This window comes from Staurois parvus, unplaced genomic scaffold (assembly GCF_062004578.1).
Source record: "Staurois parvus isolate SC_StPar_1 unplaced genomic scaffold, SC_StPar_1.0 ptg000445l, whole genome shotgun sequence".
Taxonomy (NCBI): domain Eukaryota; kingdom Metazoa; phylum Chordata; class Amphibia; order Anura; family Ranidae; genus Staurois; species Staurois parvus.
Genome location: NW_028318241.1, coordinates 7,773,980 through 7,786,284, shown reverse-complemented (window position 1 = coordinate 7,786,284; position 12,305 = coordinate 7,773,980). Strand labels below are relative to the sequence as shown.

General features: G+C 48.1%; 10 non-coding genes and 1 pseudogene across 10 annotated transcripts; all 11 read left to right on the top strand.

Moving 5' to 3' along the window:
• Positions 1-210: 210 nt before the first annotated feature.
• Positions 211-374, top strand: LOC149453725 (U1 spliceosomal RNA). The gene has a single exon (XR_016314539.1). It is a non-coding gene; the product is annotated as a U1 spliceosomal RNA (small nuclear RNA).
• Positions 375-894: 520 nt separating this feature from the next.
• On the top strand, positions 895-1,058 carry LOC149453724 (U1 spliceosomal RNA). The gene has a single exon (XR_016314657.1). It is a non-coding gene; the product is annotated as a U1 spliceosomal RNA (small nuclear RNA).
• Positions 1,059-1,578: 520 nt separating this feature from the next.
• LOC149453723 (U1 spliceosomal RNA) lies at positions 1,579-1,743 on the top strand. The gene has a single exon (XR_016314573.1). It is a non-coding gene; the product is annotated as a U1 spliceosomal RNA (small nuclear RNA).
• A 520-nt stretch (positions 1,744-2,263) lies between these two features.
• Positions 2,264-2,427, top strand: LOC149453722 (U1 spliceosomal RNA). The gene has a single exon (XR_016314656.1). It is a non-coding gene; the product is annotated as a U1 spliceosomal RNA (small nuclear RNA).
• Positions 2,428-2,947: 520 nt separating this feature from the next.
• LOC149453721 (U1 spliceosomal RNA) lies at positions 2,948-3,111 on the top strand. Its single transcript, XR_016314654.1, has one exon. It is a non-coding gene; the product is annotated as a U1 spliceosomal RNA (small nuclear RNA).
• Positions 3,112-8,693: 5,582 nt separating this feature from the next.
• LOC149453720 (U1 spliceosomal RNA) lies at positions 8,694-8,835 on the top strand (annotated as a pseudogene).
• A 520-nt stretch (positions 8,836-9,355) lies between these two features.
• LOC149453719 (U1 spliceosomal RNA) lies at positions 9,356-9,519 on the top strand. The gene has a single exon (XR_016314653.1). It is a non-coding gene; the product is annotated as a U1 spliceosomal RNA (small nuclear RNA).
• Positions 9,520-10,039: 520 nt separating this feature from the next.
• LOC149453718 (U1 spliceosomal RNA) lies at positions 10,040-10,203 on the top strand. Its single transcript, XR_016314652.1, has one exon. It is a non-coding gene; the product is annotated as a U1 spliceosomal RNA (small nuclear RNA).
• Positions 10,204-10,723: 520 nt separating this feature from the next.
• On the top strand, positions 10,724-10,887 carry LOC149453717 (U1 spliceosomal RNA). Its single transcript, XR_016314519.1, has one exon. It is a non-coding gene; the product is annotated as a U1 spliceosomal RNA (small nuclear RNA).
• A 522-nt stretch (positions 10,888-11,409) lies between these two features.
• LOC149453716 (U1 spliceosomal RNA) lies at positions 11,410-11,573 on the top strand. The gene has a single exon (XR_016314651.1). It is a non-coding gene; the product is annotated as a U1 spliceosomal RNA (small nuclear RNA).
• A 512-nt stretch (positions 11,574-12,085) lies between these two features.
• Positions 12,086-12,249, top strand: LOC149453715 (U1 spliceosomal RNA). Its single transcript, XR_016314650.1, has one exon. It is a non-coding gene; the product is annotated as a U1 spliceosomal RNA (small nuclear RNA).
• The last annotated feature ends 56 nt before the right edge of the window (positions 12,250-12,305 follow it).

Below are 12,305 nucleotides of genomic sequence, written 5' to 3'. Positions count from 1 at the left end.
GGGACTATTTCGCAACTCCTTTGCGTCTCTCCAGACATTGGGGGGGAGAAGAAAAAAAAAAACAAAAAAAAAACTACAACACTCCTGCTCCACTCTTTACACAGATGTGCATTGCTCTGTGGCCTAGCTCTGACAGATACCCAGAAAGCTCCCATAACGTGGACAAAGCGTGGCCCCAACCGGGGAGCACTAGCCGGTCCCTTCCAACTCATACTTACCTGGCAGGGGAGATACCATGATCACGAAGGTGGTTCTCCTAGGGCGAGGCTCAACCATTGCACTCCGGCTGTGCTGACCCCTGCGATTTCCCCAAATGCGGGAAACTCGACTGCATAATTTGTGGTAGTGGGGGACTGCGTTCGCGCTCTCCCCTGATTCTTTCTGGTCAATGATAGTTCAGCTAAAAGCTTTGTCTGACGACACACCGGGTGGGCTGCTCTTTCAGCTCCTGCTCCCTTCTCTCTAGCCTCTTTGCACCTGCATTGCATCCCTTGCCAAATGGCTTCTTCCGTGCATGACTTCACTCCCCATTTCTGCTACAGGACAATCGCCAACTCTGTAGGAACAGCCCCCTCCCGCTGCGCCATGTTCCTATGCTTCCTTTCGTGGCAGGAAGCTTGCGCTGCTGCTGGATGCTTAAGGGCCGCCTCCTATGCAAATACAGGCGCTGACGCAGTTTACACTGGGACTATTTCGCAACTCCTTTGCGTCTCTCCAGACATTGGGGGGGAGAAGAAAAAAAAAAACAAAAAAAAAACTACAACACTCCTGCTCCACTCTTTACACAGATGTGCATTGCTCTGTGGCCTAGCTCTGACAGATACCCAGAAAGCTCCCATAACGTGGACAAAGCGTGGCCCCAACCGGGGAGCACTAGCCGGTCCCTTCCAACTCATACTTACCTGGCAGGGGAGATACCATGATCACGAAGGTGGTTCTCCCAGGGCGAGGCTCAACCATTGCACTCCGGCTGTGCTGACCCCTGCGATTTCCCCAAATGCGGGAAACTCGACTGCATAATTTGTGGTAGTGGGGGACTGCGTTCGCGCTCTCCCCTGATTCTTTCTGGTCAATGATAGTTCAGCTAAAAGCTTTGTCTGACGACACACCGGGTGGGCTGCTCTTTCAGCTCCTGCTCCCTTCTCTCTAGCCTCTTTGCACCTGCATTGCATCCCTTGCCAAATGGCTTCTTCCGTGCATGACTTCACTCCCCATTTCTGCTACAGGACAATCGCCAACTCTGTAGGAACAGCCCCCTCCCGCTGCGCCATGTTCCTATGCTTCCTTTCGTGGCAGGAAGCTTGCGCTGCTGCTGGATGCTTAAGGGCCGCCTCCTATGCAAATACATGCGCTGACGCAGTTTACACTGGGACTATTTCGCAACTCCTTTGCGTCTCTCCAGACATTGGGGGGGAGAAGAAGAGAAGAAAAAAAAAAAAAACTACAACACTCCTGCTCCACTCTTTACACAGATGTGCATTGCTCTGTGGCCTAGCTCTGACAGATACCCAGAAAGCTCCCATAACGTGGACAAAGCGTGGCCCCAACCGGGGAGCACTAGCCGGTCCCTTCCAACTCATACTTACCTGGCAGGGGAGATACCATGATCACGAAGGTGGTTCTCCCAGGGCGAGGCTCAACCATTGCACTCCGGCTGTGCTGACCCCTGCGATTTCCCCAAATGCGGGAAACTCGACTGCATAATTTGTGGTAGTGGGGGACTGCGTTTCGCGCTCTCCCCTGATTCTTTCTGGTCAATGATAGTTCAGCTAAAAGCTTTGTCTGACGACACACCGGGTGGGCTGCTCTTTCAGCTCCTGCTCCCTTCTCTCTAGTCTCTTTGCACCTGCATTGCTTCCCTTGCCAAATGGCTTCTTCCGTGCATGACTTCACTCCCCATTTCTGCTACAGGACAATCGCCAACTCTGTAGGAACAGCCCCCTCCCGCTGCGCCATATTCCTATGCTTCCTTTCGTGGCAGGAAGCTTGCGCTGCTGCTGGATGCTTAAGGGCCGCCTCCTATGCAAATACAGGCGCTGACGCAGTTTACACTGGGACTATTTCGCAACTCCTTTGCGTCTCTCCAGACATTGGGGGGGAGAAGAAGAGAAGAAAAAAAAAAAAAACTACAACACTCCTGCTCCACTCTTTACACAGATGTGCATTGCTCTGTGGCCTAGCTCTGACAGATACCTAGAAAGCTCCCATAACGTGGACAAAGCGTGGCCCCAACCGGGGAGCACTAGCCGGTCCCTTCCAACTCATACTTACCTGGCAGGGGAGATACCATGATCACGAAGGTGGTTCTCCCAGGGCGAGGCTCAACCATTGCACTCCGGCTGTGCTGACCCCTGCGATTTCCCCAAATGCGGGAAACTCGACTGCATAATTTGTGGTAGTGGGGGACTGCGTTCGCGCTCTCCCCTGATTCTTTCTGGTCAATGATAGTTCAGCTAAAAGCTTTGTCTGACGACACACCGGGTGGGCTGCTCTTTCAGCTCCTGCTCTCTTCTCTCTAGCCTCTTTGCACCTGCATTGCATCCCTTGCCAAATGGCTTCTTCCGTGCATGACTTCACTCCCCATTTCTGCTACAGGACAATCGCCAACTCTGTAGGAACAGCCCCCTCCCGCTGCACCATGTTCCTATGCTTCCTTTCGTGGCAGGAAGCTTGCGCTGCTGCTGGATGCTTAAGGGCCGCCTCCTATGCAAATACATGCGCTGACGCAGTTTACACTGGGACTATTTCGCAACTCCTTTGCGTCTCTCCAGACATTGGGGGGGAGAAGAAGAGAAGAAAAAAAAAAAAAACTACAACACTCCTGCTCCACTCTTTACACAGATGTGCATTGCTCTGTGGCCTAGCTCTGACAGATACCCAGAAAGCTCCCATAACGTGGACAAAGCGTGGCCCCAACCGGGGAGCACTAGCCGGTCCCTTCCAACTCATACTTACCTGGCAGGGGAGATACCATGATCACGAAGGTGGTTCTCCCAGGGCGAGGCTCAACCATTGCACTCCGGCTGTGCTGACCCCTGCGATTTCCCCAAATGCGGGAAACTCGACTGCATAATTTGTGGTAGTGGGGGACTGCGTTCGCGCTCTCCCCTGATTCTTTCTGGTCAATGATAGTTCAGCTAAAAGCTTTGTCTGACGACACACCGGGTGGGCTGCTCTTTCAGCTCCTGCTCCCTTCTCTCTAGTCTCTTTGCACCTGCATTGCTTCCCTTGCCAAATGGCTTCTTCCGTGCATGACTTCACTCCCCATTTCTGCTACAGGACAATCGCCAACTCTGTAGGAACAGCCCCCTCCCGCTGCGCCATATTCCTATGCTTCCTTTCGTGGCAGGAAGCTTGCGCTGCTGCTGGATGCTTAAGGGCCGCCTCCTATGCAAATACAGGCGCTGACGCAGTTTACACTGGGACTATTTCGCAACTCCTTTGCGTCTCTCCAGACATTGGGGGGGAGAAGAAGAGAAGAAAAAAAAAAAAAACTACAACACTCCTGCTCCACTCTTTACACAGATGTGCATTGCTCTGTGGCCTAGCTCTGACAGATACCCAGAAAGCTCCCATAACGTGGACAAAGCGCGGCCCCAACCGGGGAGCACTAGCCGGTCCCTTCCAACTCATACTTACCTGGCAGGGGAGATACCATGATCACGAAGGTGGTTCTCACTGCTTGTAGTGTATCGCTAGCTCTGCTCTTTGGAGTGTGGGCTGGTTGCTGAGTTTTCCTGTGATCTTCAGTTCTGCTGATAGTGAAAGGTGAAGCTCTGCTATGGCGGCGGCCAGAAACGTGAAAATTCCGGCTTATGCGCGGGTTAATAATTCTGTCAGAATGGAGTTTGAAACAGAGAAGAGACAAGAAAAAGGCTTGGAGTACATTGTCAAAGATTTGCTCTTTGGTTTGTTCCAGTTGACGCCGGACAAGATTCTTGCTCTACAGGATTACCACATCAGAGGAGTTTATGATATCACTTTTGTAAATAAGAGGACCTGCTCGGAGTTTGTCAGGAAACTGCAGGAGTATCAAAACCACCAGTTATTGGACTGTGTAAAAGTCACCCCACATTATGAGGAAGAGGATTTGCGATCGCTTGTGGTGAAAATGTACAACCCAAATATACCTCAGGAGGACATTACCAGCTGGCTGTCCATATTTTGCGAGAAGGTAAAATTTTTACACAAAATTACCAACCAGTTTGGGTTATGGACTGGGAAAAGGAAATACCTTGTTTCGTTTAAAAAAGGCATTTTTCCTCCAGCACGCTTTAGCATTGGAAAATATAACGGGGACTTATTTTTTGATGGAATGGCCAGTTTTTGCCGCATATGCCATGTGTATGGCCATTCAACTGAGTTATGCAAGGAGAGTCACAGGTGCAGGAATTGTGACTCCTTTGAGCATGAGACTGTGATATGTCCCAAAGAAAAGCGTTGTAATTTTTGTCTTCGTCCGGGCCATGTCTATTCAAACTGCCCGCACCGCAACAACCCTGACAAATCGGGAAAAGCAGCTGATTCTCAGGGGGAGCCATCTGCTAAAATTGAGGAAAGTGCTGGTCCAGCACCCACTGCTGGCGATTTGGGGAATGTTACATGTGATCTGACTTCTGGCACTATTAAAGCAAGAGAACCTGCCAAAACAGAAAGTTCAGCTCCACACCCCGACCCAATGCAAGAGGAGGTAGCGGCTGTTTTGGAGGAGATGGAGGCTACAACATCGGAGGGAGCACGGGAAGAGGAGCAGTGTTCAAATGTGATTGTAAAGCTACATGGAAGATCCAGAGAAGGAGAGCAGTTACTGGAAAAGAGTGAGTCTACTGTTGGTGATCATCCGGATCATGCTGCAGAATCAAAGGCCAAGAAACCACGGATGGGCTCAGCGAGTGTTGTTGGAGTACAAACAAAGGCTGAAGGGAGGTCATGGGCGGAGGTTGTAAAGTTCCCTGCCGGCAATGATTTAGAGAATATGGAGTCCAGTCTTTCTCCAGTGGATAATATGCCGAGCGATCTATTATTTGGAAATGAGACTGTTACTAGCCCAGTCGGTCTGGCATCTCCTGGGCAGAATTTCTTGAGCATTGACCTGGTCCACCAACTGACTGAGGTGATGGGAATGGATCCCTCTGAGAACAGTATGGATTTGCAGTAAGTCCCCTTTAAGAACTTTTTCTTTATTTCACCATGGCTGTTTTGAACGGTTTATCCTTTAATGTGCACTGCATAAAGAGCCAGCTAAGAAGAAGGACTGTGTTTAACTTTTTGGCGGCCTTTAATGTAAGTGTGTTTTTCCTGCAAGAATGTGCTATACCACACAGGAGCAATTATGAAACCTTTGCAAAGGACTGGACTCATGGCTCTTCTGTGTGGTCAGGCTGCAATGTGAATAGGAATGCAGGAGTTGCTATTCTTTTTAAAGGGCCAGCCAAGATTCAGCATGTCCAAGAAATTGTGCCAGGGAGAGTTTTGTTTGTTACTGCTATTATTGATGGGATCAAGTGGAATCTTTTAAATGTGTATGCATCGCCACACCCAAAAGATCGTATTGAGATGTTTGAAACTTTGAATGTCCTTATGGCAAATACTAAACCAATGATTGTAGCAGGTGATTTTAACTGTGCTTTAAATCCCACAGACAGATACGGCTCAGGTGGTAGGATTACTGATAGATCAGCCAACCTTCTAAAAACCATTCTAACAGATTTAAAGTTTAAAGATGTCTTTACGACCCTCAATAAAAACACATCTTTAACTGAGAGGGTTACATGGAAAGGTAAAGATGCTGGGTCAAGAATTGATTATATTTTCGCTGCTAAGTATTTATTGCCATTGTCCTGCACACACAAAGAAAATGTGATTTCAGACCACAAGGTGGTGATTTTCAAAGTTTCAAGCCCAGCTGAGCAAAAAGTGGGAAGGGGCTTTTGGAAGCTGAATAGCTCCTTGCTAGAAGGTGAGAAAGTGTATGAAGATTTCAGGAAGGTTTTTAAGGAATGGCAGACAGAAAGGTTGCACACTTTGGATATTCTGACATGGTGGGATATAGTAAAAGAGAGAATTAAACGTTTTTTCATAAAATTAGGGGTTCAAAGAGCTAAAGCAAAAAGGGATTTTTTTGATCATTTAAATACACAGCTACAAACTCTGTATAAACTTAAAGCAATTGGTTGCGATGTAGCTGATTACATAGCTGCAGCTAAAGAGAAGATTAAAAAAGATCTGGAGGAGAAAGCAAAGGAGGTCATTTTTAAAAGTCGTGTACAGCATGTAGAGGAGAATGAAAAATGTACTAGATACTTCTTTAGGAAAATCCACATGTCAAAGGAAATAATAACAGAAATAGAAGGGGAGAAATCCAGGAGTGGCATCATGGGAAAAGTTTTTGCCTTCTATCAATCCCTGTATGACACTAAAAATATTGATGCTGATTTCATGAATGACACACTCAAGGATATAACTATGGTTTTGAACCAAGATGATGCAGAGGCCCTAACTGAGAGTTTAACTGAAGATGAGCTTTTAAGAACCATCCAAAGTTTTCAAAAAGGGAAAGTACCTGGCTTGGATGGGTTACCTATTGAATTTTACCTGCGGTTTTGGGATATTTTGAAAAGTGATTTGTTACACCTCTTTAGTAAATGTTTTCTGTGCATGGAGCTGCCCCGTTCTTGGAGGAGAGGAATCATTACTCTGCTTCCAAAGGAGGGAGATAAAGCCCAATTAAAGAACTGGAGGCCTATAACACTCCTAAACCTGGATTATAAAATCTTTTCCAAAGTCTTAGCAAACAGGCTGAAAAGAGTGATAGACAGAGTGATCCATAGTAACCAGGTGTGCGGTATCCCGGGGCGTAGAATTCACCACATTACCAACCTTATTAGGGATTCTATTTGGTACACTGAAGACCGTAAGCAACGCCTGGCAATTCTGTCTTTAGATTTTGAAAAAGCGTTTGACCGCATATCACATGAGTATTTATTTAATGTTCTGCGCAAAATGGGTATTCCAGCTGGCTTCCTGTCCTCTTTAAAGTCATTATACAACAAATGTACCAGTCAGGTTCTAGTCAATGGTTTCATGACAGATGGGTTTAGCTTGAAGTGTGGTGTCAAGCAGGGATGCCCTTTATCACCATTACTATTTGTCTGTGCCATTGAGCCACTTTTATGCTCCATCAGGAAAGATAAGGTGATCAGAGGAGTCCATGTGCCAGGTAGTGGAGGGCTGCAGGTAAAAGTAACTGGATACATGGATGATATTGCAATATTGTGCACTGACCCCGCATCTGTTAAAAGAGCAATTAGAAGAACAGAATATTTTTGTGGCGCTTCGGGATTTAAATTAAATGTAAATAAAAGCAGTATGATGGAAGTGGGGAATTGGGAGCCCTCTTTAGATTGCCAACTTCAAAAGAAGGAATCGATCAAAATCTTGGGCACTATTTTTACTTCTAAGAATGATGGAGAAGAGTCCTGGAATGTGGTCACGGAAAGGATAAACAGGAAGGTTATAGGCTGGACAATGCGACAGTTGACTATTGAAGGGAAGATTTTATTGATTAAAATGGTTCTGTTGCCTATTTTACTGTACATAGCTCTCACGTTCCCTCCAACAGATTTGCATTTGACTCAAGTTGTCCGAACGTGTTTTTTATTTGTCTGGGGCTCAAAGATGGAGAGGTTAAAAAGAATATACATGATGAAACCCCCAGAGAAAGGTGGGAAAGGTATGCCGAATATAAAGCGCTTTTTGCAAACAAAATACTTGGTTCTATGTCTTCAAGCCTACAATACGGATGCTTTTTGGTCTTTTTTTCTAAAGTACGCAGTAGGGTTTACGTTTAAGAAGCATGGTTGGTACGACTTATCGCTGAAGAGCCCATTCTGCTTTCACCCTCCATGGTTTTATAGCCTTTTGTCAACCATCATCTCTGACTTCAACTTGCAAGGTAAAACACTGGGAGATCTCTCTAACAAGTTAAAGCTGAAACTGTATTTTAGTGCTGCAGAGACCTTGGTCCCTATCACTCAAATCCCAGAAGATGAGGCCAAATCTATTTGGTCAAAAGTTAGCTCTAAACAGCTCTTTAATAGCCAAAAGGATTTAGCATGGGCCTGTGTTCATGAGTGTCTGCCTACCAGAGTTTTTCAGCACAAAAGACGTGTGGTACCATTAGCTGAGTGCCCAAGGTCCTCCTGTGGATCCAATGAGACAGTAAAGCACCTTCTGTGGGATTGCTTTTATGCCAAAGAGCTCTGGAGGGTGGTAAAACCGCTTCTAGAACGGGTGTCGGGAATTAAGGATGTAGATTATGAGTTGGTTCTTTATGGAAAGGTGGAAACAATACCAAGGGATAAATTTGTAATCCTATGGAAAATGATTAATTCATTCAAAGAAGCTTTGTGGAAAGTCCGAAACAAAATAATTTTCAATTCTAACGAGGTACCAGTCAGAGAATGCATATCTTTGAGTTTTAGTGTAATGCATTTATACGTTTTGCTTGATGAGAAAAATCACAAACACAAAAGTAAACTATGGTGCAAAGAAACCTGGTCTAGACTTTCAATGTGATGTATTAATGAAATAACAGAATGGTTTGTATGTAAAGTGAAATCTGTACCAATCCTTATGCTTAACTTTGAATTTTGAACTTGTATACTATGATTTGCTTCAATAAAGTTATTTAAAAACGAAAAACGAAGGTGGTTCTCCCAGGGCGAGGCTCAACCATTGCACTCCGGCTGTGCTGACCCCTGCGATTTCCCCAAATGCGGGAAACTCGACTGCATAATTTGTGGTAGTGGGGGACTGCGTTCGCGCTCTCCCCTGATTCTTTCTGGTCAATGATAGTTCAGCTAAAAGCTTTGTCTGACGACACACCGGGTGGGCTGCTCTTTCAGCTCCTGCTCCCTTCTCTCTAGCCTCTTTGCACCTGCATTGCATCCCTTGCCAAATGGCTTCTTCCGTGCATGACTTCACTCCCCATTTCTGCTACAGGACAATCGCCAACTCTGTAGGAACAGCCCCCTCCCGCTGCGCCATATTCCTATGCTTCCTTTCGTGGCAGGAAGCTTGCGCTGCTGCTGGATGCTTAAGGGCCGCCTCCTATGCAAATACATGCGCTGACGCAGTTTACACTGGGACTATTTCGCAACTCCTTTGCGTCTCTCCAGACATTGGGGGGGAGAAGAAGAGAAGAAAAAAAAAAAAAACTACAACACTCCTGCTCCACTCTTTACACAGATGTGCATTGCTCTGTGGCCTAGCTCTGACAGATACCCAGAAAGCTCCCATAACGTGGACAAAGCGCGGCCCCAACCGGGGAGCACTAGCCGGTCCCTTCCAACTCATACTTACCTGGCAGGGGAGATACCATGATCACGAAGGTGGTTCTCCCAGGGCGAGGCTCAACCATTGCACTCCGGCTGTGCTGACCCCTGCGATTTCCCCAAATGCGGGAAACTCGACTGCATAATTTGTGGTAGTGGGGGACTGCGTTCGCGCTCTCCCCTGATTCTTTCTGGTCAATGATAGTTCAGCTAAAAGCTTTGTCTGACGACACACCGGGTGGGCTGCTCTTTCAGCTCCTGCTCCCTTCTCTCTAGCCTCTTTGCACCTGCATTGCATCCCTTGCCAAATGGCTTCTTCCGTGCATGACTTCACTCCCCATTTCTGCTACAGGACAATCGCCAACTCTATAGGAACAGCCCCCTCACGCTGCGCCATATTCCTATGCTTCCTTTCGTGGCAGGAAGCTTGCGCTGCTGCTGGATGCTTAAGGGCCGCCTCCTATGCAAATACATGCGCTGACGCAGTTTACACTGGGACTATTTCGCAACTCCTTTGCGTCTCTCCAGACATTGGGGGGGAGAAGAAGAGAAGAAAAAAAAAAAAAACTACAACACTCCTGCTCCACTCTTTACACAGATGTGCATTGCTCTGTGGCCTAGCTCTGACAGATACCCAGAAAGCTCCCATAACGTGGACAAAGCGTGGCCCCAACCGGGGAGCACTAGCCGGTCCCTTCCAACTCATACTTACCTGGCAGGGGAGATACCATGATCACGAAGGTGGTTCTCCCAGGGCGAGGCTCAACCATTGCACTCCGGCTGTGCTGACCCCTGCGATTTCCCCAAATGCGGGAAACTCGACTGCATAATTTGTGGTAGTGGGGGACTGCGTTCGCGCTCTCCCCTGATTCTTTCTGGTCAATGATAGTTCAGCTAAAAGCTTTGTCTGACGACACACCGGGTGGGCTGCTCTTTCAGCTCCTGCTCCCTTCTCTCTAGCCTCTTTGCACCTGCATTGCATCCCTTGCCAAATGGCTTCTTCCGTGCATGACTTCACTCCCCATTTCTGCTACAGGACAATCGCCAACTCTGTAGGAACAGCCCCCTCACGCTGCGCCATATTCCTATGCTTCCTTTCGTGGCAGGAAGCTTGCGCTGCTGCTGGATGCTTAAGGGCCGCCTCCTATGCAAATACATGCGCTGACGCAGTTTACACTGGGACTATTTCGCAACTCCTTTGCGTCTCTCCAGACATTGGGGGGGAGAAGAAGAGAAGAAAAAAAAAAAAAACTACAACACTCCTGCTCCACTCTTTACACAGATGTGCATTGCTCTGTGGCCTAGCTCTGACGGATACCCAGAAAGCTCCCATAATGTGGACAAAGCGCGGCCCCAACCGGGGAGCACTAGCCGGTCCCTTCCAACTCATACTTACCTGGCAGGGGAGATACCATGATCACGAAGGTGGTTCTCCCAGGGCGAGGCTCAACCATTGCACTCTGGCTGTGCTGACCCCTGCGATTTCCCCAAATGCGGGAAACTCGACTGCATAATTTGTGGTAGTGGGGGACTGCGTTCGCGCTCTCCCCTGATTCTTTCTGGTCAATGATAGTTCAGCTAAAAGCTTTGTCTGACGACACACCGGGTGGGCTGCTCTTTCAGCTCCTGCTCCCTTCTCTCTAGCCTCTTTGCACCTGCATTGCATCCCTTGCCAAATGGCTTCTTCCGTGCATGACTTCACTCTCCATTTCTGCTACAGGACAATCGCCAACTCTGTAGGAACAGCCCCCTCCCGCTGCGCCATATTCCTATGCTTCCTTTCGTGGCAGGAAGCTTGCGCTGCTGCTGGATGCTTAAGGGCCGCCTCCTATTCAAATACATGCGCTGACGCAGTTTACACTGGGACTATTTCGCAACTCCTTTGCGTCTCTCCAGACATTGGGGGGGAGAAGAAGAAAAAAAAAAACAAAAAAAAACTACAACACTCCTGCTCCACTCTTTACACAGATGTGCATTGCTCTGTGGCCTAGCTCTGACAGATACCCAGAAAGCTCCCATAACGTGGACAAAGCGTGGCCCCAACCGGGGAGCACTAGCCGGTCCCTTCCAACTCATACTTACCTGGCAGGGGAGATACCATGATCACGAAGGTGGTTCTCCCAGGGCGAGGCTCAACCATTGCACTCCGGCTGTGCTGACCCCTGCGATTTCCCCAAATGCGGGAAACTCGACTGCATAATTTGTGGTAGTGGGGGACTGCGTTCGCGCTCTCCCCTGATTCTTTCTGGTCAATGATAGTTCAGCTAAAAGCTTTGTCTGACGACACACCGGGTGGGCTGCTCTTTCAGCTCCTGCTCCCTTCTCTCTAGCCTCTTTGCACCTGCATTGCATCCCTTGCCAAATGGCTTCTTCCGTGCATGACTTCACTCCCCATTTCTGCTACAGGACAATCGCCAACTCTGTAGGAACAGCCCCCTCCCGCTGCGCCATATTCCTATGCTTCCTTTCGTGGCAGGAAGCTTGCGCTGCTGCTGGATGCTTAAGGGCCGCCTCCTATGCAAATACATGCGCTGACGCAGTTTACACTGGGACTATTTCGCAACTCCTTTGCGTCTCTCCAGACATTGGGGGGGAGAAGAAGAAAAAAAAAAACTACAACACTCCTGCTCCACTCTTTACACAGATGTGCATTGCTCTGTGGCCTAGCTCTGACAGATACCCAGAAAGCTCCCATAACGTGGACAAAGCGTGGCCCCAACCGGGGAGCACTAGCCGGTCCCTTCCAACTCATACTTACCTGGCAGGGGAGATACCATGATCACGAAGGTGGTTCTCCCAGGGCGAGGCTCAACCATTGCACTCCGGCTGTGCTGACCCCTGCGATTTCCCCAAATGCGGGAAACTCGACTGCATAATTTGTGGTAGTGGGGGACTGCGTTCGCGCTCTCCCCTGATTCTTTCTGGTCAATGATAGTTCAGCTAAAAGCTTTGTCTGACGACACACCGGGT